This window comes from Hyaena hyaena, unplaced genomic scaffold (assembly GCF_003009895.1).
Source record: "Hyaena hyaena isolate Hyena2069 unplaced genomic scaffold, ASM300989v1 scaffold_291, whole genome shotgun sequence".
Taxonomy (NCBI): domain Eukaryota; kingdom Metazoa; phylum Chordata; class Mammalia; order Carnivora; family Hyaenidae; genus Hyaena; species Hyaena hyaena.
In genome coordinates this window covers 190,035-215,517 of record NW_024080921.1, presented here as the reverse complement: position 1 = coordinate 215,517, position 25,483 = coordinate 190,035, and the positions used below count along the sequence as shown (strand labels likewise).

At 38.8% G+C, this 25,483-nt stretch overlaps 1 protein-coding gene across 1 annotated transcript in view; it reads left to right on the top strand.

Annotated features, from left to right (window-relative positions):
• Positions 1–270: 270 nt before the first annotated feature.
• The window catches only part of AKAP6 (A-kinase anchoring protein 6), a gene marked incomplete at its 3' end in the record, with an annotated part of 214,085 nt that continues 188,872 nt past the window's right edge, over positions 271–25,483 (top strand). Inside the window, exon 1 of the mRNA XM_039247141.1 lies at positions 271–313. The remainder of the gene's footprint in view (positions 314–25,483) is intronic.

The following is a 25,483-nucleotide window of genomic DNA, read 5'->3' as shown; positions in this document are numbered from 1 at the left end:
AATGTGCCTTCAGGGAAATTCCTTTTAAATCTATGGGTTTTAGTCCAATGAGGGATCTTCTCCCTTTGGTCTACATTTTGCATATCGTCTGTTTCTTACAGGGCTTCCGTATTGTCTCAGGCTCCACTGGAAATGCAGCAAGGATTCCTAGCACATCCCGGTTGCCATAGCAACAGCAGTCTTTCCCATAATGAGCTGCATCATCTGAACTGATGTCACAGCATCATGCAGCAGGTCAAACAAGGCATCTCCTAGTATTGCATCCTACAGATGTGCTGTAAACATCAAAAGGAGACGGTGGGAGCAGGAGATGGTGAGTGTTGAATGTCTGGGCCTTAATTGCACGGCTGTTTTGTTGGTTAGTCGGTGTCTGCTAAGGCGGAGATGGGGGGGATGTTGTCTGCTTAAAATGGACTAGGGAAAGAAGGGCTGTTTTACCTAAATCTGTTTTTCAGGCTGCTGGGTTAAGACAAAGGCCTGTAAGAGTCATAGAGGAATCATAATACATAGAATTAATCTTGCTCCATCTCTGCCTGTTATTTTTGGTGTTCTCATAGAATTTTTCATAAGCATAAGATAATTTTCTATTGCAAAATCCCAAATAGGCTCTGAAATGAGCAGTTCACAATGTTTCAGCATTGTGAAGATGTATATTTCTCTCTCTTTTTTTTTATTGGGCAGAGCTAATTGGTCCCCTGTTTGCTCTTGTGATTTTTGAAATATTTAGCGATTTACAGTATGAAATTTGGTATTTACCTCGGTTGGGTTTCAGTTTCTTCATGGCAAGGAGCGAATGCTGAATAAGCATTTGACATAACCCTGGTGTGAAAGGGGATCTCTTGCCTGTTCAAGAGAGAATTTATTAAAAGCGTGAAGACCCAAACCAAATGAAATTACTTGAGCTTTTTGATTTATATGGTAGTCCTTCAACTCACGTCCTTCATAGTTAGTTGAAAGCCTGCCACGATATTTTTCCATCTCTAGACAGTCTCTAAAATAGCTTGAGTTGTTTGCAGGCGGACTTGTAACAAGTCTGCTCTCTGCGGCAGTTGCAGTGAAGGGTAACACTGAGGAGAGCTAGTGGGTGCTGCTCTTAACTTTAGCCAGAATCTGGTAAGATGAATAAATAGCAGGGTTCCAAGGGACTATGGTGAATACAGATCTCTGGACTCAGTCCTAACCTCAACTTAATTCTGAACTACAGTAAACATGTATCATGTTCATTTCAACTCTTAGCTATGTCTTTAGGCATCTTCAATTTACATATATATATATATATATTTTTTTTTCCTCCTAAAAACTGTAGTCTGACAGTATCAGTTAAGGAGCAATGTGTTGCCTTTTGTTTTGGGAAATGAAATGGATTTTCCTGGTGCAGCTGCTGATTGCTATAAAGAGAGAGAAAGGAGGAGGCACATGTCAGTTCAGTTGATCAATATGTCCACTTGGAATCAGGGAGTGGTCTTTTGGCTCAATGTTGCTGAGTTGATAGTTTTTATTTGAAAAGTCTTAAAGGAAAGAATGGCAACCCCTGAGTTGCCCTTCTTTTAGGCTGTTTATTGAGCCTAAAAGAGATGTATCCTAGGCAGGAAAAACAGTATCTCTAGCCAGCTTGGAGTGATTGTTTTTTTTTTTTCTCCCCCCTCACAGTCGATCATATTGGTCCCATTAGGCACTAGCTGGAATGAGAGACCTTAGATTTTAATTAGTTTGTTTATACACATCACATACATACTATTCTTGATCCTTTAAGCTTATATGGCTGACATGCAGCTATATGGGATGGGAGAGGTCAGCTCAGCCTGGCTTTATTGCAAGCACTTAGGAGCATGAATTGTTCATTGCCTGTTTTTTTTGTTGTATAATGCAAACAGAAAGCTTTGCTGGGACTGCTGGGTATGAACGCAGCTAAGTCAGAAGCTGTAAGGTGACAGGGAGGAGTCCTAGATGGAAATGGGGGAAGGGAAAGTGTGTCTAGTTGTTGAATTATGAGTCTGGAGAAAATCACCCAGTATGTATTAGAATTCTTTTAAACTATTACTTCCAAGCAAAAGCAGGGAAGAAAGACTTGTTTGGTAACATGAATTGTTAGGAGTAAAAATAATCAAAGACAGCATTTTAATGAGTTTTCTACTTGCTTAATTTTTGTTTCTTTTGTCTAACAGTGTATTAAGCTGCTTCATCATGGGTGATTTGTATAATTACTGGAAGTCACAGAAGCCAGATTCCTTAAGGGCAGTGTTAGAAAAAGTGGAGTCATGCTTTGAGGGTGGGGAAGGCGCCGGTGGGTGTGGGCTGACGCAGTTGTCTTGTAGAATATTCTCTGCTTTCAGAGGAACCTGTGACCGCCCCCCTTGCCCACCACACCCTTACCCGTTCCTGTAGGTATTCAAAATGCAGTTACAGTTCTCCAACTTTATGCTTTTGTGCTCTTTTTGCTCCAGGAGAACAAAGCCCTAGTAATGGGAGCTGTCATCCTGGTGCTCAGTTTCTTTGCAGAAGGCCACAGCCTGTGCTGCTCTCTGATTAGCTGTGTGTCTTAATTACTGGCTAGGGCTATTTCAGTTGCTTTAGTTTTAATATATCCCCAAGGGGTGGATGGTGTGTGTGTGTGTGTGTGTGTGTGTGTATGGGGGAGGGGAGAGATTGCTCTGTGGCTGCATTTAGTGGTGTTTCACTGAAACTTTGTAGAATTGAAAGAATTTTGTTTCACAGTGATTAGTGAAAGGTCATAAAGGCCATGTTTACTATGTGACCAAGTTTCCACCATGGAAACTCACAAGAAGCTAACCTCTTCCATGCTTTTGGTTATGGCCTTCCCCCCCCACCCCCAAGTTACAAAGTTGCAAGAAGTTAATTATTTATGGGAGTGATAGAAATAGTCCTCAAAATAACAATTCTTATAATATTCTCATTATGTATCCGGCTCTGGACCTAACATTATATATATTTCATTTAGCCCTTATAATGACATTATGAGATAGAGAATAATAATTTTATTTGTAGATTTGAGTGATATTATTCATGTTTTGCAGAAACCAAGTCATAGCCTGGTTAACAAAGTTGGCTAGGTTAAGTTAATAAGTGATTGGGTCAAGATTCCAAACCAATGTGATTTGACTGTGATACCCATAGACATCTTAGTTTTGTGACATCTTAACTGTGTACACCATACAGATCAGTCATCTTTACTCTGTCATACTACCACACCCTTCTGTTTGGAAAATCAGATTTCACATTTTCACACATAGAATGAAATTCCATTTATGACACTAAGTTCCATTTTACTGCATGGAAGAGCTTGAATTTTGGTGAGATCTTTGTCTGATCCTAGAGACTGAAGGAATGCAGAATTGAGGCTCAGAACTTTTTTCAGTACCCTGACTCAACATATCATTCTAGCAGGATCTACATATGGAAAATGCTAGATGAAAATGACTATGAGATTGATGGACTTGCACTAAAGGTAGGTCTTATCTATCTAGGTCAGTAATGAATCAAGTTTGTTGTACCTGTCTCATCAGCTACATAAATAGTGTTCTGCGAACTTTAAGACATTTGCGCTTGCTGGTAACAGCAAGCAAGGAATAGAAGAGGAAACTTCTCTCACAGCCAGAAGGTATACTCCAAATCCATCTCTTTGGTCAAGAAGATGAAAAGAGAGGGTTTTTTTTTTTTCCCCACTGAATGTATCGGTGGCTGAATCCAAATGCTTCCTATCTCTGACACAGTACTAGAATGATGGTATTGTGCAACATCCTGGAGGCCTTGTGTTTGAGGAGAGCTGATACAGTCATCTCTGTATCATCTTGCCCATCCCCAGCTATCCACGCCCAGCATCATTAGTGGGCTCTAAGGGCTGTTCTTTGTTTGACTGTGGGGCTAATGCAAACACTGACAGCACATTGATATTGATTCTGGTATGGTGAATACTTAGAGATATCATTCCATGGAGCTCATTAGCCTTTTCTAGGTTCTGGGAAGAAGTTAACCTTTGTCCCAGCTTGCTCCAAGGAGGCCCAAGCTTGTGTCTGCCTGAGCTACAGAAATGAGAGGCTGATATGAAAGCAATAGAGTTACTAAGTACAGTGACTACATGGTTAGAGTCTAACTAGGGAATAAAAAGGCCAGTGGAAGTTAGGGAAGTTGGTAGTCCTGCTACATGTGTCTGATTTCCTCCTATTTCTAATCCTAGAATCAGTGAATTATGATTTGTTTTGATCCTATGGATTCAGTTCAATTCAACAAGAATTTACTGGGTATCTACTATGTTCCAGGCAATGTGAGGGAACATAGGATTAAATAAGACAGATGCAAATCTCTTCCCCATTACATTCTAGAGGGATAGACAAAAATAAACAGGTAAATTTACAATGGAATAATTTATTCCCTCTGATATTATAATACTACTATTTCTATTTAGTTCTGTTCCACTTGCTAATAGATAAACTCATTATTTCTGCACACACATATATAGGTGCCTATGCTTATATGGTCTACATGTGGAGATAAAGTCACTGCATGAAAATATAGCCTTGTGATCTTGCTGCTTGGGTTTGTGTTAGAATTTTGCTGGGTATAGACAAAGCCTGCATAACAATTAGCATTTCGTTGGTATGAGCTGTTCTGGAGGTATAATTGTAATCTATCACAAAGTATACGTCCATCTCAAGTGACATAAACCTGACATATAGAAATATGAAATGTTTATGACAGATCAGTAAGGAGAGATTTTTTTTTCATCCTTATAAAAGGTATTTCTCATTTTAAAAACTATTCTGAGAGCCTTATAAATTGAATGGTTTAACCAGTAAGCCAGGGGAAGTATATTTTATAGGACTTTGGCCACAGCAACAGACTTTTAGGCATTTTGAATTAATAAGGCAAAATATTTTTTTCTCTATCAGCACATACCTATCAGCAGGTGACTCCATTAGCTGGTTTTGAGACTTGGTGAGGACAGAGGAGAGACTTTGTTTCCCTTGTAAGCCACCAGCGATATTTTTATCTGTTTTTCAGCTAAAGGACATGCTTCAAACTCTTCCAGGCATCTTGCAGCTGGGTGCTTTGAGTCTCAAAGAGAAATGGGGAGAGGTTGTGGTATCTTTGGGACACAGTATCAAGCAGGACAATTCATGGGCTAAATGTGGCCTGCAGTTTGTTTTGTATACCTCCAGGCTGGGCTTCATGGGCTTGCAGCCCGTGCAGTCACATAGAGCTGGTGCTAAGAAGGGTCCACACTTGATTTAATGTTCTGCTGTCACCATCATGAAATTCTTAATAATTTTTGAGCAAGGGGTTCTGCATTTTCATTTTACACTGGACCCTGCAAGCTGTTTGGCAGTCTTGTATGGCCATTTTGATATAAAAAATGGACACTCAAATTTGAGTTCCAAGTTTCTCCTTAAGAATTAGATGATGTGTCTCATTTGGCAAGAATTGACTTAGCATTACTCTCCAATTCATCATGGTTCCCACTCAGCCCCCTCCATTTACCCCTAACTGCTACTGCTCGAGCCCTGTGGATACTTGAGTTTGAGACCTCTGCTCTGGAACAATCCAAACAGAAATTGTAGAGCTTAAGATAACTAAAGTACTGTTGTCAAAACAACCCAGGGCAAAGACTCCATACATGGTAGTTTAGAGGCATCCATGGTAATTCAGTGCCATGCGCAGTAATTCAGTGGCATCTCTTTTATAGGCGATGGGTGACATATTACATTATACCTGAAGATATTTGGTAGGTCAGACTTATTTGTCTTTACCATTGCTTTCAGGGGAGAAATCAAATCTTTGCAAAGCAAGCTAATTAACCATCCTGTGGGTTCACTGTTTATATTTATTCTCCCACTCTTTGTTTACTCCTTGATTACTTTTACCACCTTCTTTGTTTAAACTCTCATTTAAACTATACAACATTTTTATGTTGGCTGAGTATTTTTTCAGCATTATTATTATTATTTTTTTTAATGTCCTGTCTTTCCAGGAGACTGGGGGCCTATAATTTGAGGTTATACTACTACAGAAAGAGTTCACATTTCTTTTAATTAAAAGGGGAAATACAGTCAATATTTATAATGAACTCTTCCCTAGCAAGGTCATCCCAACCATGCTAATGTTTGTAAGTCTAGATCCACCATGACTATTTGTAATAATGAGATATTGGTGATGGACTCCTGGATCTTTTAGTATGTGAAGGATTCTGACCCATCATGTTACAGTGAGAAGAATCTGTATTAATCTACAGATATGCAGAGAATTGTTAGAGAGTTAATATGAATTATGGTACTTGCTGCACAGGAAAAAGATAACTTTTTTTTTTTTTTGTTGGTTTTGGCTGTATGAGAGTGAACCAGGACTTGACAAATAAGTAAGGGGCTCCTGTTGTTTCTTAGAGGACTCAGGGGCATTGGAATTTTCTCTAAGAATCAAGCACCAAGGACTCATGGCCTTACTGTGTACTTTATTACCATCCTAATGCCCACCATTGTACAAGCTATAAAACCAGCTGTGTTAGATAATTTCACTAGTCAACTATCAACAACTGTGTCAGATATCTACCATATACAAGGTCATGTGCTGAGGAATAAACACTTTATAAATTAGGACAACCGAAAGCACGTGCGTGTGTCTTACCAGGAGAGTTTGTCCTAGATTTTAACATCCTGTTGTTGGGGCTCTGCTTACAGACAGTGAGGGCTAGCTCTCCTGTTCTGGAGGTTCCCTGAGATGGAGCTTAAAGCATATCTGAGGCTACCCTCTCATCTTTTGTTCTTTTCATTCAGTTCTTTGATTTAAATGTTTTCCCTGATATAACTCTTTACTTTGGTCCACTGACAATCATTGTTTCACACTCTTCTCAGCTCTTTGAATTCTTAGAGCTCATAGTTTGTTTCTACCCCGCCAGTTTCTCTCTTATCACTGTCACCTTCTGGCATAGCTCTGGACCCACCAAAGTCCTCTCCTCCAGCAGCCCCCCAGGCTCCTGTCTCCCCAGCCACAGTTTATTCCCATTACATTAGCATAAAAATAGCCCATCTGAAACAAGTGACACTGCTGCTCCCCTAGTGAAGTAATCTGCCTCCATTTAGCCTTAGTAGTTAAATCAAATATTGCACTGTATTTAACCTGTTTTTTGTTTTTGAGTGTGTGTGTGTGTGTGTGTGTGTGAAATAAACCAACTGAGCAAAAAATAAAAACAACCTCTGAAACTACCTCAGAGAATTAATGATTGCATCAAGAACTAATAAAGAGTTAGACTGGTGAATTAAGATATTATGGTTTTCACCAATTTAGCAATAAATAATTGATACATGATTTGTAAACATTTGAATTTTAACCAATTAAACTGAAAAGGAATAGTCTGAGAGGCAGAGGACCAAGAAAAAGAAAAAGGTAACATAACCAGCTTAAGAAGAGACATGTTTTACGATGATATTTTTTACTTAGAGGGTTTTTCTTTTTGTTTTTTGCCTTGGTTAATATTATTAGGCTTATTTGTTGTGAGGATGAATAAGCCCACATGTTTTGTTTTAATATTGGTGGGGAAGGGGCAGAAGAAAAGGGAGAGAGAGAATCTTAAGCAGGCTCCACATCCAGCTGGGAGCGGGATGCAGGGCTTGATCCCATGACAGTGAGATGATGACTTGAGCCAGAAACAAGAGTTGGATGCTTAACAGACTGAGCCATTGAGGTGCCTGTGTTTTAATTTTTTAAAATTATTCTTCAAGAAAATAACAAGAATCATGATCTTTGTTATGCTGTTTTTCTCTGGTTCTCAGATGTGAGATCTTAATGCCATCGTTGTGTAACTACCATGTATGATTAAAAACCTAAACAAGAAGTAGTAAAATGAGTGCTGTCAACAAGCTTGAGGACTTGAGGAAAAAAACAAAATGTTCCTTTTCAAAGAGAGTCGAGAGCTTCAGATGATGATGGAAATGTCATATTATCAAACCTAAAGTGACTTTTTTACAATCATTTGCACCAAATGAGGGTTTCCATTTTGGGAATTCTAAAATCCAATAATTTACACATGTGTATATAGACTGATATCCTCTATGTAGGAGATTAGTGGTAGCAGAGTTGGACGGGGTGGATGATCCCATGGGAGCAGTAACCAGGTCTCCCTTCTTGAATCAGTCCATCTTCTGACACCCTAAACAGAGCTAAGGATGGTGTATTTTGGAGCTAGGTGTATTTACCTTTGAATCTCAGCTCTAACATAAAATCATTATTATTATAATTTAAAATATTTTATCATTTATTTTGGGGAGAGCGCATGTGGGGAGGGGTAAAAAGAGGGGTACAGAGGATACAAAGCAGACTCTGCACTGACAGGCTGACAGCAATGAACCCAACACAGAACTTGAACTCACAAACTGTGAGATCATGACCTGAGCCGAAGTCAGATGCTCAACCTACTGAGCCACCCAGGTGCCCCTCTAACATAAAATTGTTAAATCTATGATTTTGAATTTCCTATACTGTCATTTTCCCCACATATAAAATGAGGAGACTATCCATTTTACAGGCTGAAATGAAGTATTTTTATGTAATCTTATTAGCACAAAGCATTTGATAAATGAGCTATTATTATTATTTTTTAAGTAGGTTCCACACCCAGCATAGAGGCCAGTGCAGCGCTTGAACTCAGAACCCTGAGGTTAAGACGGAGATCAAGAGTCAGATGGATAACCGATTGAGCCACCCAGATGCCCCAAATGAGTTATTATTATTTCACTTCTCAGAAGTAGTGGGATAAGATTACTATTCTCCCAGGAAGAAATTTAATTTCTTTTCCTTTTTTTTTTCTTAAATGTTTTATTTATTTCTAGGAGACAGAGAGAGAGAGACAGCGTGAGCAGGGGAGGGTCAGAGAGAGAGGGAGCCACAGACTGAAACAGGCTCCAGGCTCTGAGCTGGCAGTCAGCACAGAGCCCGACGCGGGGCTCGAACCCACTAACCGCGAGATCATGACCTAAGCGAAAGTCGGATGCTTAATCAACTAAGTCACCCAGGCGCCCCAGAAATTTAATTTCTTAACTTCAATCCTGAAACCAAGGAAATAATTTTCAAAGCTTTCATTAATGGAGATAAATCTCTTTAATATATTTTAAATCTTTATACTGTGCTATGCATATATATTATTTTGCCTTAATTTCCTTTCCCTGCTTAATTTTTCTCCATGGCACTTATCGCCATCTGCAAACTATATATTTTTCTCATTGTCTTAGTATGAAGCAAAGTTCACAAGGGCAGAGATTTTTGTCTGTTTTGTTCATTGATGTTTCATTAGCTCCTTGAATAGTGCCTGGCATATGGTAGGTGCTCAATAAATATTTGTTGCAAGAAGAATGAACCTATATAACCCTATGAGGGAAACAATATGATTATATTCAATATGTAGTAAATGAGTTCTCTTTTTCAGTGATGCTTTTCAAGTTTCCAAACATCCTTGAGTGACTCTTACTATTTCAGATAGTATGCCAGGAAGCTCTCGTGGCTTATGGTTAGGCCATCACGCACCATCAATTATTCTAAATTATTCCATTGAAAGCAGGCATATTGCCTAGGCAGTTCTGATGGGCTCTTTTCTTTACAGGGTTTCTGTAAAAGACCTCAGATTTCACAGGTCATTTGAAAGATACATTGATACTTCTATTGGTTGTCTTTTTCTTTCTATCTATTAAGTGAACTTGAATCTCCTTCAGAAACAGTTATTTATTTTTCTTTAAACCTTGAATCCTTAGGTGTAAATCTCAGATTGAAGGATTGGTGGATACTGAAGGAATCTCCAGGGAAAGGACAGAATGGGGGAATGATAAGCCATGGCAGTCAGTCTTTCCGTTTTGCTATTTAAAATACTCTAATGAGAAGTAAAGCAAAGCACAGGCACACAGCAACACAGTTGTTCAGCCGGAAGAACATACAGCTTCATAAATGAAGGTAATAATTAGGATAGCTGATTTCTGCCATTTATGTTGAATTAGAGGCAAAACTGTGTTTTAGCAGTGGATATCTGTAGCTGAATTTTGTACCAAAGACATTCTAAATGTCATGCTTTTGAACTGAGTATTTATTTTTCAAAGAGCAGGTGTGAGTTTTTTTTTTTCTTGAAATTCAAGCCATTTTGACAGCATCCTATTTTTAGAATGCCTTTCTCTGTAAAAAGGCAAAACAATATCCAAAAGTAATGAGAAAAACATCCTGGGAGAAGGCTGTGTTCTGGTTATACCATAATAATAAAAGGCTAAATAAGAAAATGTAATGCTGTTAAATTTTAAAACCCACAGTGTTTTTATTTTATGGTTATGAAACATATTTAGGATGTCTACTTTAGTAACCTCATCATGCTGCAGGATAAAAATTATGCCTCATGGAAATTTTCTTACATCTGCAATACATGCCATGGCCAGTTGAAATACACAAGGACATTATCATGTTCAAACAGAATGTTATTCTGATCTATTTTAAAGAGCCCTGGGGGGTCCTGGGTGGCTCAGTCAGTTAAGTGTTCAACTTTGGCTCAGGTCATGATCTCACAATCTGTGAGTTCGAGCCCCATGTCAGGTTCTGTGCTGACAGCTTGGAGCCTGGAGCCTGTTTTGGATTATGTGTCTCCCTCTCTCTCTGTCCCTCCCCCATTCATTCTCTGTCTCTCAAAAAAATGAATAAACGTTAAAAAATTTTTTTTAAAGAGCCCTGGACTGGAAGTAAGGAACCTGAGTTTTAGTATCTGCTGACATAATCTTCCCAAACATTAGTTTTCTGTACAATAAAAAAGGATTAAATTTATTTATTTATTTATTTTTAAAATTTCATTTCTTTTATTTATTGTCAAGTTAGCCAACATACAGTGTAGACAGTGTAGTCTTGGCTTCGGGAGTAGATTCCCATGATTGTCACTTACATACAACAGCCAGGGTCCCCCTAACCGTCCCCTCCTACAACCCCATCAACTCTCAGTTTGTTCTTTGTATTTAAGAGTCTTTTATGGTTTGCCTCCCTCTCTGTTTGTAACTTATTTTTCCTTCCCTTCCCCTATGAAACTTAAGTTTCTCAAATTCCAAATATGAATGAAAACATATGATATCTGTCTTTTTCTGACTGACGTATTTCCCTTAGCATAATACCCTCCAGTTCCATCCACGTTGTGCAAATACCAAGATTTCATTCTTTTTCATCTCTGAATAGTATTCCATTACTATACATATATATACACACCACATCTTCTTTATCCATTTATCAGTTGATAGACATTTGGCCTCTTTCCGTAATTTGGCTATAGTTGATAGCACAAAAGGATTACATTTAAATGATTTTTTGTTTCCTTGTAGCTCTAATATTTTATATCTCACTTATAGGGTTCTCCATATCTTTCAATTATTCAGTCTTGTGATTTTTCCCAAAACAATGTTCCATAGAATATTTTAAATTTGCTTAGTGCCTTCATGTAGATGAAAACATATTTTAATTGATACACCATTTAAATTTCATACTTGTGTATTTTATTAGCTTGTGTTTCACAGTAGTTTTTGTGGTTAACCTGTGGTAAAAGCCTAGGTTAGCACTTACATTGGCAAATTATTGTTTTTCACAATAATTTTTAGTTGTAAACCCTTTTTAATGGTTTCTTTATCTCGCCAATTCATGTATTTTATATTTGTTCTTTCTTTTTTTAGCCATAACATGTATTTTCTGTTAATGAGGTGAGTGAAATATTTGGTTTTCCTCTACCCTTCCTACTGATAGTAGAATCTTTTTAGAAAGTCACACTACCTTTCTAGACATTAAAAAAAATACCAATGCATGTACTTTTTAAAGGTCAAATTACATGAAATTTCCACTTTTGTAGGTCAAAAATGGCCAAACATTGGCAGTTTCCTGTGGTTCAACCCACTAATTTATTAATTACCATAGCAATGTTAATCATTACTATTTTTATAATCCAGTGATGAAAGTTAGTCCTTAAATGAGTAAGTGAAGTAATGCAAAGAGCACTCAGGGGCTTTGGTGAAGGACCGACTTGGGATTGAATTCTGCTTTTCTGCTACTAACAGTATTCCTTGGGTAAAATTTTCAAACTCACTGAGCTTGTTTGTAAACTGGAAAGGCTGACACCTACCTCACAAACTTGCTGAGAAGAATCCCATGACTCCCAGAAAGGTGCCTGTTACATGCTTTCCACTCAGTAATTGGTCATGTTATTGTTACTAGTAACCATCATAGTACTCCCTCAACCATAAATGTCTAAATATTCAGCTATTAAGACAAACAAGTGGACCTAAACAGACTAAATGGGAAATGGTTACAAGAAGGGGCAGATTCTTGGGAAAAAGAGTCCTATCCTCTAGTACAGAGTAGGCTTTGGACAAGGTTACTAAGGGACATTTTGGGGAGAACAGGAAGACTGCCTTTCATGTCATCCTCAAATAACTGTCTCTGGAGTAGTAATTCTATAATTTACTTAGCATCTGCCAATTTACTTAAACTGTATATATACATGCATACTGTATATATGTGTGTATATGTATATATACAGTCTGTATGTATATATGTGTATATACAATTTATTTACTTTGGGTCGGGGGTAGAGAGAGAGAGAGAAAGAAAATCCCAAGCAGGCTCCATGCTGTCAGTATGCTGCCAGACCCGGGTCTTAATGCCACAACCTTGGGATCCTGACCTGAGCCGAAATCAAGAGTCAGATACTTAACTGACTCAATCTCCCAGACGCCCCTATATTTTGTTTTTTGAGAGGAACATTCGTAAACTGCTCTAATGAAAACTATGGACTACTACATTGTATATAAATATAGCAAATAGATTTTATATTTATTCTTTAAAAAATGTCATAGTGTAAATGCCTAAACAAGTTTAATGTTTTATTTGGTCTAAAATGACTCCCACAAGACCATGAGTCTTGTCCTAGACTGGAAGGGACACATCTTTAACCCTCCTCCTTTACTCTGGAGGGTTCTGTGCTGGTCAATGCCTTCTCCTGTAGCTATGTGCCAATGACTCATGAATTCAGATTTCTAGGCTGTGGTTATTTATTTCTGAGATTCAGACTTCTATTTCTCCTGCCCTCTGTATGTCTTCTCCTGAATCTTCCACAAGTGCTTTCACTCTGCATACTGACAATGATCTCATCCTCTCCCCCATTCCAAACTTGTTCCTCTCTCTAAACTCCCTGTCTAGAATAAAACTTTGCCTTTAGTTCCCTCCCTCAGGGTAAAGACTGGGCGTTGTTCACAGCCTTTTGTTCCTTCTCTCCTCTCCCAGACCCAACTCTGCTTAGTCACCAAGTCCTATAGAGTTTCTAATTCTCTAGGATTTGGTGAAAATGAGCTTAGGGGTCCCCTAAAGAATTTTTTATTATGTAATAGGTTTAGGGACTGCTCCCTGACCTCTGGGCTTTCCCTTTTCTAAACCTCATATTATTAGTCATTCTGTCATGGAAGCCTCTTCCATCCACATGAACTTTCTAGCTGTGCTCTGAACCTTTTGAGCTCTGTTAAAACCTGTGTCCACAGCAGCCTCAGGTGTCCAGTGTGACTAGTGTGCTGTGGTGAAGCGGGGGAGAAAAAGCAGTGTGAACACTGGATGAGGACTCGACCAACAGAAATGTGTTATCCTCCATGGAAAGTGTTTGGAATTTTTTTTTCCACTTTGAAATAAAAGTTTTTCTGATCAGAGAGTTCCAAAAGTTGAAAAATAAAGTTATTACATCCTTACTCAAGAGGATAACATACTGTTGACTTCAGCACTAGAATGTATTTCTTTTTTGCAGGCATGATTCTCATTTGTCTTTTGAATTAATTCCAATGGACAGGAGTCTGTTTTAGCTCTGTGGCTCACAACACTTGCGTTGTTTACAGAAATGTACACAAGAGAACACAGCAGCAACTTTTTTTTCACTTGAAGGATTCAGACAACTGGTTCCCATGAGGAAGGCAGGTGACATGTTGGTGAGCTTGGTTTGGAGTCAGTTAGATCTTGAGTTCAAATCCCAGTTACACACTGCAAGCTCTGTGCCTAGGGAAAGTTTCCTAGCCTTTCCGGGCTCTGCTTTTCTTCATAGTACCTCCTTGTCCAGTATTGTCTTGTTTAGACATGTGTATAAAGCGCCTAGCTCAGTGCCTAGGGAACAGGAAATTCTGAGGAATGGTAAGTAGAGGCTGGAGCTATTCATAATGTAAAGGGAGGAGGACTACCTGGTGAACAGCCTGGTCTTGTTTTAGGAGAATTTATGTTTCTATCTCAGACCTCTAGGATTTCATTGATCAAATAAGTCTTGTACCAGCATCTTGTCCAACTACCCTGTTTCTCCCCTAAATTTGGCAGGTACAACCACATTACTTGACCAATATTTATATATCACATTTTTATTTACCTTATGCTTCCTTTAATTTGTGGAAAATGTTTCTGTGGAAAAATTTTGGGACCCAGTGAATAATAAAACTTAGCATTAAAACTCATAATCTTGTCAAGGGAAATTCCACATTTGAAAATGTGCATTTATGTCTCTAATACAGATTCAGTTCACACAATCTATTACATACTCAGTATTAAAATATTCTATATAGTTAATTTCACATTTTCCTCACAGATGTTGAATATGCAAGCAGACACACGAATTATACCTCCTTCCTCAGGGGAAAAAAAATTGCCTAGAGGGGTTCTCTCAGTACAGGTAAATCTTTGTCTTGTAAATTATTATGTGATTTAGCAATGAAGGGTTAAAATTCCTTACACTCTCAGCTGTATCCAGGTATTGCCTGGAGCCTCTCCTCTTGAAATGCCTCCATCACTGAGTTTCAGATGTGTCTAGGTATATATACTGAATGTCGGCCCTATGTCTGTGATGAGTTGATGCTTTGTCCCATCAATAAACAGAGTGTATTGGCACCTAGGTCAGAAGAGGTTTTGGAAGAGAATTCATCCTAAGAGAGGAGGAGGTAGCTACAGTGAACTTTAATCACCAGAAGATGGAGTGATTCTGAGCCCAGTTTGACATACATCCAGAGGTATCCTCTCCCAGTAGGTCACTCCCTGGACTCAGGGCTGAGTCCTATAAAAGGCTGAGGAGGAGCAAGTGGACTGTACAGAAATGCTTTTTCACTAGAGAATATGTACGTCATTTGAGGACAAGATGGCTGCTTCAGAAAAATATATTGTGCAAGGGGGAGAAAGTCATGTTCCCCCTTATCCATGGACTCTAACTGGAGGTTTCCAAATTCTTTTGATTTACACCCTTACTTGTTAAAAAATATCTAAGCCTTCTCATATTAATATATTATATAGTTTATGAAACATACACAAAAGTGAAACTTCAAAAGGATGAAACAAGAATTGAACAGAAGCCCTTAATGTTTTCTTCACACTCCTAAAGGTCTGCCTTGTGCCTTCCTTGGAGTGGGCCTCTACCTTACAGACCACTGCTCTAGAGTATCAGTGGGAAAGACCTGTTGGTGCAGCTCTTCCTGGCAAAGGTGCCCATGCTTTAACGAGTGCACATGTGAGATAAACCAGGAAACTTCGTGAAATTCTACATAGGTCCTTAGGTAGCCCTCCCCCTTTTTTCCAGGGAGCTGAATTCTGGTGAGGCAGGCAATAGAAAGAGATAGAAAATCAAAGACATTACCAATAATGTGATTCCATTTTTTCCTTCAGGCTGGTGAGCCCTGAGGCAAATTGGGTTGTACAAATCAAAAACATCTCTGAGATAGTATGTCTGTACTGGATTTTAGAGATTACCATCAGCTATTCACATGCAACTCTTCAATAACTCTGTATAGTATATGAATGATAGAAATTGACAATTTCCTTAGGCCAATTTGATCACATTCAGTTCTCAGATTTTTTTTTGGAAATCATAATAGCCACCCCAGAAGTTTGAGATGGTGATAATTTGCTACTCTTCCACAACCTTGCTATCAAATTGTAATGAAGGCAAGACTCAGAAAGAATTTACTACACACAGATATTTATTGGACTACTATTCACTAGTAAAGTAGGCACAAAATATTCTATAAGGTCTGTTTGGGAAGTTTGATGAAGTCCTAGCTTTCTTCCTTTTTAGGTGGTTTCCGGCTGTATCTTGAGTAAAAGCTTTCTTCTAGGTAGGGCTCTGCATCATTTAGTAAGCATCATGCCGTCAGAAATTCTTCTAAACCGGTGGCCGGAGACAAGGACACACTAGGGATTGAGCCTCAGACAGCATTAAGGATATACCTGAAGATTCTTGTCCTTTCTTTTTGCAAGTGTTTCTGCAGTATTTCAGCTAATTTGCAACCATTGAGTACCATTAATTGTACCAAAGAGAATCTATTTCTAACTTTCAACTTGCTAATGGTTAAAACAGTGGTTATTGAGCTAGTAGTGAGGCTACCCCATCTCTGATAAAATGCTAGCTGGCACATACTCCCACTCCTGACCTGTATATTCCAGATATCACTTTAGCTGATGACACCTAGAATGAAGCTTTAGTTGTCATACATACCATGTAGATTATACTGAAGTATTTTAAAGTAAATTATAGATCTTAGAACATTGGGTTACTGTTTCACACTGAAGCCTATGCTCTATGATTTGCCCAAAGTTTCCTAGTTGGGTGAGAGATGGATCAAAAACTGAACCCAGGCATAAATGCCTCAAACCTATGTTCCCTTTGTAATGCCAGTGCACCTGACTACATGCAGTGCTGCCTCCTGGGATTGAAGCCTTTTGCCCCTTGGCCACTTTTTAATAAAGTCTAAAAATTTACCTGGGGTAGCTCAGTCAGGTAAGCATCTGACTTTGGCTCAGGTTATGATCTCATGGCTTATGGGTTTGAGCCCCAAGTTGGGCTCTGTGCTGACACCTTGGAGTTTGGAGCCTGCTTCAGTTTCTGTGTCTCCTTCTCTCTCTTTCCCTTCCCTTCTCATGGTGTGTGTGTGTGTGTGTGTGTGTGTGTGTGTGTGTGTGTGTGTCAAAAAAAAAAAAAAACCCACAACCAAACATTAAAAAATAGTAAGTTCCTAATAGTAGAAAGTAAGGAATCTACCTCTTCTCCTAACCCAGTCCCTTCTATAAGTCTTCCTGAGGAGAGGAAAGACAATCCCTACTGTCATAGACTCTGGGTCTGAAGTTCTCTCTTTTCCAGCAAGAGAGTAGATGACCAGATTAAAATGCAAGAGAGGCTAATGTCTGGGAGGAGACAAGAGCCCCACCCCCTCATCCCAAGGTTTCCTGTTTCTATATCTTTGTCCTATACTGGGGACCTTTGTCCCATTTACCTAATCTTATTTACCCAAACTTGGGTGTGTTCATCCTATGGCTTTATAGTTGTTAATCCATCTATGCAAACTCAGGGAATTCCTACTGAAGTTTAAATTTATTTCCCACACCCTACCAGAATGAAGAGGTTTTGCTTATATTCCCAAAAGGTGGCTTTGTTTGCTCTGATTGTTACAGAGTGTGGGCCTCTTTCTCAAGGAAATTAGAGTGTATTTTTCCAGGGCCTGGAGAACATTTGCTATGACCCAAGGGCATGGGCTAGGCTGGACAATGAGATGGAAAGGCAAAGCTAGGGGATATAGCTGGGTGGGACAATGCTGACAGCAAAAGTGAGGTTCAAGGTGATCCAGACCAGAAATATGCTAGACAAGCTCCAGGGGATTTTGGATGGCACAACCTATGGGCTTGAAAGAATGTAGTCTTGGGACAGAGAAAGAATAACCAAAAGTGAAATTAGTACATTCTGAGATATACTAAGAACAAAAAGCAGTTATCCCAAAACAAATAGAAACCCAGAGTGTTTAGTAAGAAGAATTTCGACACTGAAAAACTTTTGTTTTGTTAGATTGGGCAATTTCTGCTTCCTTTTATCTGCTAGCATCACTCTGCAGTGCTTTTACTGTGGACTTTATGAAGCTTCTGGCACATCTGAAACCAGAGTGAGTTTTCCTAGTGCTCCCCACCTAACAACTCTGCAGGGCCCAGGAAATTTCAGAAAGGTGTGAGTGGCCCTATATCTTTTGCTATTCTTGTGTGGTATTCTTATGTCCTGAACCTTCCTCTTGGTCTCAGGGCCCTCCTCACAGGTCCTCTCAGGACTCAGGACACCTCTCTGATTCACACCCAGATGATTCCTGGTGGCCACTCTAACTGGCCAGAGTACTTGAGGTAAAGGAAACCTTTAAGACACCCCCTTTGGATCCTTGCTCTTGGTTATTGGATGCATGAAAGGGACTCTCTAGTACCTATTATTCATTAAGAATGGTGGCTTTTATATTTGATAAAACAAGAATTGTTTGAAGGGACTGTTACAGATCTGTTGGACAATAGCCAGTTCTATACTGCTGACATTGCAGTATTTCAAAACAACAGCTATTTTGGGCAGGACTTCAAAACTGCACTCTATAAAGCCCAAGTGAGTTTGACTTATATATGGGAGTGATTATTTTTTAAATTCCCTTCAAATGTTTCTTTTAACTTAATAACTTAAAAATCAAGGGACATCTTTTCCCACAGAATTCTTTTGATTTTATGGCTTTGTATAGATGTTCGGAAAGGAAGAAAAATATATATTATGACCAAAGAATGCAGAATCTGGGAACAGGGGTGAAGGAGTGTCTATTTCTTGGCCTTATATAGTCCTGAACCTCAGAAATATAGAAAGATCTGTGGACTTATTAAGGTTTTACATAATGACTAATGGGATACAGCTTTGGTTTAGGAGTTAGAAGTTCCAAATTTATTAAAAACGTACATCATCATCATCATTGTCATCATCATTATCACAACAGTAATGGTTTTATTCCATTTTTGAGTGCTTACTGTGTATCAGCCTCTATGTTAAGAAGTACTTCATGTACACTAACTTATTAAATCTTGAGTAAATTTATTAAAAGTTAGTGAAAATACACACTCAGTGTCTAGATCTTGGTTTCTAAACACCATTCTTCAACAAAAGGAATCATAGCTCCTAGGAGAAATGGCTAATTCTGGGACTAGGGCAGAGAATGATGTAAGATGAGTATGAACATCATGTAGTGCGAGAAAGTAAGGAAGAGCCCAAAAAACAAAAGGGTGGGACATATCATAGGGACGCAGAAGCCAAACCAGAAGAACTCCTAATGGCCAAATCTGGAATACTGAACAATAAAGAAATTTAGAATTGCGTTATAATCCAAAGTGTAACATGAATACATATTCATTTAAATAAAGAATTTAACAAGTTAATACAGAGGGAAGACAAGACACAATTTCCCTACAGAATTCCAAATAATGTGTGTAAGCACTCCTACATCTAGGAGTAAGAGCTTAACCCATCCCAGCACCCCATTTAGGCTGGGCTAGGCTTAGTGACTCATTTCCTAGGAACTGAGTATGGAAAGAGAAAAATAGTAACTTCACAGGAGAGAAATCTGGCAAATACCACCTTAGGCAAGTAATGAAGGTTAGCATCATTAGTAATAGTTGTGCCAGTGTCACTTGTCCCTTATATGATATGATGATAAGAACTCTTCACCTCTACAGTATTCTTTTCAAAAACCCATAACCCCATTCTGATTTTGATAGGAATATGAGTGAAATATCAGATAAGCCCAGATTGGGGGTCTTTCTACAGAACAGCTGGCCTCTCTTCCTCAGAACTGTCATGGTCATAAAACAAAAACAAAAACAAAAACAAAAACAAAAAAACCCAAGAAAAGCCTAAGAAAATGCTACCAGAGGAGACGAAGGAGATATGTCAAGTAAATGCAATGTGGCATTAATCCATAGTGGGTCCTGGAACAAAAAAGGGCATTAATGGAAAAACTGAAAAAATTCAAATAAAGTCAGAATTGTAATTAATAGTAATGTGTTGAGGTCAGCTTTATAGTTTTTACATATGTACTTTAATAATGAGATGTTAACAGTGGAGGAAATGAGGGTATTACAGAGTATTCTATCTTTGCAGCTTTTCTGTGGACCTGAAATTATTCCAAAATAAAAAGCTTATTGAAATAAATGAATGAATAAGTAAGTAAATAAAATAGTTGAAAAAATTTAAAAAGTAATAGTCTCATTTTTTAAAGATCAGAGTGTTGTATTATAGACAATGAAAAGCAAAAGTTCCTCTCCTCTCTAAGTAGGAGCTCCAAACCTACCTCATCACAATTCCGGAAGTAAATATAATTGAACAATTTCTTATAACTGTTCCCACATATTTTTTTCTGATCTATATGCACATTTAAAATGTATAACTAGTATCTTGCTTTTTATTCTATCTAGTGACTAATTTCTTCTCTACTAAGTAGTAAACCACGGACTTGGTTTCAAGACAGAGTGTAATGATTTTCCAGGTGGTTTTTAAATGTTTGGTAGAGTATTGCTTCCACAGAGACATTAACTATCAAGTCTATAACTTATTTTATTTTTAAGCCTTTTAGATGTATCTTACAGACATGTCTTAGACATTTATAAATTTTTGTCATATTACCCAGATTATTACCTACTCTGCTCTAAAAATAGTACTTGGTAATCATCAATTTTTAAGAAACAAAGACTAAGAAAATAAAATTGTTCATCATTTAAAAAAATGGAAGTAATAAAGATGTTGCTATTTGACCACATTTAGGTCATAACTTTGTAGATGGATTAGTGTCCATAATTGAAGTTGTTAGTGATAGAATTGGAATATATCTCTATGTATGTGTGTGTGCATATGTGTATATGTACACATATGTAAAGTCTAAAACCATCACTGGTGGCTAAGATAGAAGAAAATAGTAACCTGACTGAGCTCAGAGCTAGAGAAATTACTGGTTTGAATAAGGTTTTCTTTATTTTCACCCTTTCTTGTAACATAGTGAGAGCTGGGACTTGAGTATGGCTTGGTCCTGAGCATCACGCTGCACAGCATCCTACCCACACTGGGTAGCCCTGCTCTAGAAGCTGAGGGTTACACAGCCATGTGCACTGTTTCCTGTATAAGCCTGGGAGACCGCGTGCATGTTCAAGTGCGTAGGAGAGTCTGCTGCATGCTCCTCGGGCCTTTTCTCCTATCCTATTTCTCCTACTCTCAGCCCATGTTGTAACTGTCCTTCCCTGGTCAGACTCACTGGGCCATTCCCAAACTCCCATTTCTCCACCAATGGCTGGCATATCCTGCAGAGAGAAGCAAAGCTAAATGATAGGAATTATTCTCATGTCCTGCTTCCCTGATACAAATCTACAAGCTGTTTACCCCTGTTTCCCTACTTTCTCTGGGTTTTATAGGAGGGCATAATACTGTTAAAAGCATGGGTTTTGGAGTCAGGAAGAAATGGACATGTTTCTGGCTCTGCCACTGTAGATGTGTAACCTTGAACAATTTTCTTAGAACTTTCTAATTCTCAATTCCCCAGACTGTTAAAAGGTCATAATTATTGTACCTACCTGGTAGTATTAGAAGATAATGCGGGTTCCATCAATTCAGCATGGCATCTGGTATAGTAAGTGCCTGGTATAGTGAATGGCGATCATGACTTCTCTCTGTTCCAGATTCAATCCACCCTCCAGAGCTTACCCAGATAGTAAATTTCTCCTATTGCTCTTCTTCTTCTGTTTATAAATATGCTCACATCTCCTCTAGGTTAAAAGTAAACAAGAACCAAAAAATCCCTCCCTTGATTCTTTTTTTATTTCCTACTGATGTTCTATTTCAGTTTTCTCACAGTCAAGTTTTTCAACAGGGTAGGATACCCTGCTTTACTTCACGACAGCTCTTAGTCTAAAGCAATCTGAACTTGCTCAGGTTGCCAGCAAGAAGTCTCTAAAGTGGACATCCACTTTTGCTTACCTCTCATCCTTTCCCCTTCTGGCTACCAGTGCACCATCTTGGGAACTGTCCTTCCTCTGAGGATCTTGGTGTAACTATCAGTTCAGGTGCCCTGTTTTCTTACTGCCCAAGGAGTGGACACAGGACCCCAAGTCAGGCCAAGCAGACAAGCAAGTTAGGGGAATGATGGATGGTGGCATTACCTTCCTGCTACCCTGTCCTCTGGGACATTCTCTTTTCCTGTCTTTTCTGTGGGTGAATTCTTCAGTTTTTCCTTTGAGTCTGTGATATACCTCATTTTTCTACAATACAGTTCTTTTCACTTTTGTATGATAGTTGCTTCTGTTGCTTACAGCGAAAGAACTCAAGCTGATACAAGTTCTTTGAAGCTTATTTGATGCCTCACAAATAGCCAACCCCTCCCTCTTGCTATCATCCTTGAACCTAGCACATGTTGCTAGTAAAGTTCATATTAATTTACCAGTTCAAAACACATGAATCATAATCATGTATCCATGTATTTCTTTTTTCACTAAAATGTGAATTTTTTGAGGAAAAGGACCATATTTTATTCATGTATGTATTTCCAACCCCTAGCATGGCAGAAGCTCTTACCATATAGTTGTTGTTCCCAACAAATATTTGTTGACATATTTAATGTTACTAAAAAAACCCAAAACACTACTGTGTAATTCACACAGAGAGTAAATTTGTTTTAGGCTATGTTGAATGACTCTCTTCCATTATAAATTAAGGAAAAATTTTAGCCTCACTGTGTAATGTAATTGGACCTCTTTAGTGGAAAAACTAGGTCAAGGAACTGGTGCTATGCAGGGAAAGCAAAATTGTAGACATTTTAAAAGCTCGTCTGAGTTTCTGTATATAAAAGCTCAGTTAATCATGTCCATTTTAAGGTACTGTTTTAGCTAGATATATTATGATTTTGTATAAAGCTGTTATTTTTATCCCCATAAGTGATTTTCTGAATTCTGTTTAGATTTACTATACATGGAGATCCTTAGAAAAATAGCCAAAAATGTCAGGAATATTTGTAGGTTCTTATTTGTGGACCAACAATAAGAATTTAGTGACAGATGGAGTACCTGGGTAGCTCAGTTGGTTAACTGTTCCACTTTTGATCTTGATTCAGGTCTTGATCTTACAGTTTGTGAGATTGAGCCCCGCATCAGACTTTGTGCTGTGCTTACAGCAAGGAACCTGCTTGGGATTCTCTCTCTCCCCCTCTCTCTGCCCTTTTTTACCCCCACTCCCCCGTCTCTCTCTCTCTGTCTGTCTTGCATTTATGTGTGCTTTCTCTCAAAATAAATAAATAAAAAAATGTAAAAAGTGGAGACAGAATTACTGAATGGAAAGCAGTCTTACAGCATGTAATAAATTCATGGCTGCTATAGGGGTGCCTGTGTGGCTCAGTCAGTTAAGCGTTCTACTCTTGATTTTGGCTCAGGTCATGATCTCACAGTTGTGAGGTCAGCTCAGCCCCACATCAGGTTCCACAGTGGCTGTGAAGCCTGCTTAAAATTTCTCTCTGTCTTAATCTCTCTCTCTCTCTCTGCCCTGCCCCCCCCCACTACTAGCCCTCTCTCCTACTCACTCACTCTCAATAAACAAACAAACAAATAAATAAAATTGACATTAAAATCATGGCTGCTGCTAGTCCATATGGCACTTATATGTAATTTAGAAAAAAGACATCCCTTCCTTAAAATACTTTACTTTCACCTTTAGGAAATTGTCATTGTAGATTGATTTTATTAGGACAGGGTGCTTTCCTGATATCTTCTGGAAAACCACGCTAATAGATGTGCAAACCTGGGGTATCTGTGATGTGCCCCCGCTGACCCCAATCCCTGGCCCAGAAGTGGAGCGTTTGTTCAATGCACAGCCTGCCTTGTGACACACATGGCAGCCTTAGGTATACGATTGTATTTAGCATTCTCTTCTTGTATGTGTCTTTGCTACCAGTTACTTGTTCAGAAGAGGGTGCGAGTTTGCAGATGAAAACTGAAAAGTGTTAGTTGTACTTTACTGAAGGGGAGAAGAAGCTGACTTTGGGCTTCCCGAAGTGATTCTCAGACCACATCCAGACCATTGTCTCCTATAGAATTGAAACTGGGCACCAAAAATCACTATTTAGGCTGTTGCTCACTTGACTTGAAAAGTATAACTTCAGGGTTCTGAAACACTTTGTGCATTAGCTATGGCTCTACAAGAGTCCACTTTCATTTCCCAACTTCCTTCCAGGACAAGATTTCCAAATACAACTTTTAGGTTTATGATAAAGCACTAAAAACTGTGGCCAGTATTTGGTCACTGTCACTTCTTACATTTCCTAAGTCTAGGATTTGGAATCCCTGTTATTATGCAAATCCTGTGATGGATACTTAACATATATTTAGCCAGGAAACTATTTGTTCTCTGAATAAAAATGAACCTTTGCTTATTTCCTCATAAATAATAAAGTTTTTGATCTAAAAGAATTTGGATGTACTTTGTTTCCCTTGTTTTTCCCCTCTAGGTTTTGTTCTCTGACCCAACAGGGTGGGGGCCTGGGATGCAGTGAGCCATAGCAATTTACTCCAGGCATATTCTGGTTTTAACCTTTCAAGAGGACTGTCCTAGCAGGAGAGCTACGATCCCAGTAAAGCTGGGAGGTGAATGGAACATTCTGAGGATAGGTACAGTTTGGAGGTAAAGCTGTTTACTTTGGAGTTCGAATGGCAGGTGAGGTTCCCCAGGGGATAGTGCAAAGGGAGAGAAGCTGTTGGATATGATAGGAGTTAGATTGGAAGGTGCCTGTGCCAGAATGAAAAGAACATTGGGTAAGGGTCAGTGTATTTTTGGTAGAGCTCAGGATGGTAGAGATTTAAATCATCCTGCTACTGATCCATCTTGGAGCTCTGGTAGCATTGCATCAGAACAGACACCTGCTGAGACCCCAGGTTCAGAGGGAGTCTGGAGAAACAGCAGCTGGCAGTCTAGTCCCTAAGCTAGGCTTGGGTCAGGGACTGGCCTTGGATGGATGGGGGCTTCTGTCCATGACAGTAACTCAGCTGACACTCATTGAATTCTGTTTGGTGCTATCAAGAAGCCCTTGCCTCCTTAGAGCTGCCAAAAAGAGACATGTAACAACTATAAAATAAAATAGGATGAGCTGAGAGCTACAACAAAATCCTGAATTTTGTCTGAATGGACAAAATCCTGTGGGAGTACAACATAAGGAGCATTTTACCCTCTTGAAAGGAGCCTTCCCCAAGAATGTGTCTCTAGAAATAAATATCTTTTTGTTTGCTACTGATTTTTAAAGGAAAACATGATCATTTTAGAAACATGGAAGTACAAAATACATATAAGAACCAGAAACAGAGGGGTGCTTGGGTGGCTCTGGGTGTTGAGTAACCAGCTCTTGATTTTGGCTCAGTTCATGATCTCATGATCATGAAATAGAGCCTTGTGTCGGGCTCCACACTGACAATGGAGTGTGCTTGGGATTCTCTCTCTCCCTCTCTCTCTCTGCTCCTCCCCTGCTCTCTTAAAAAAAGAAAAAGGTATACTTTTAAAATGTTTTTATTTTGAAATTATTTTAGATTTGTAAGAGTTGCAAAGATAATACACAATGTCCCCATATGGCTTTACCCATCTCCCTCTAATGACATAAATGTCAACATTTAA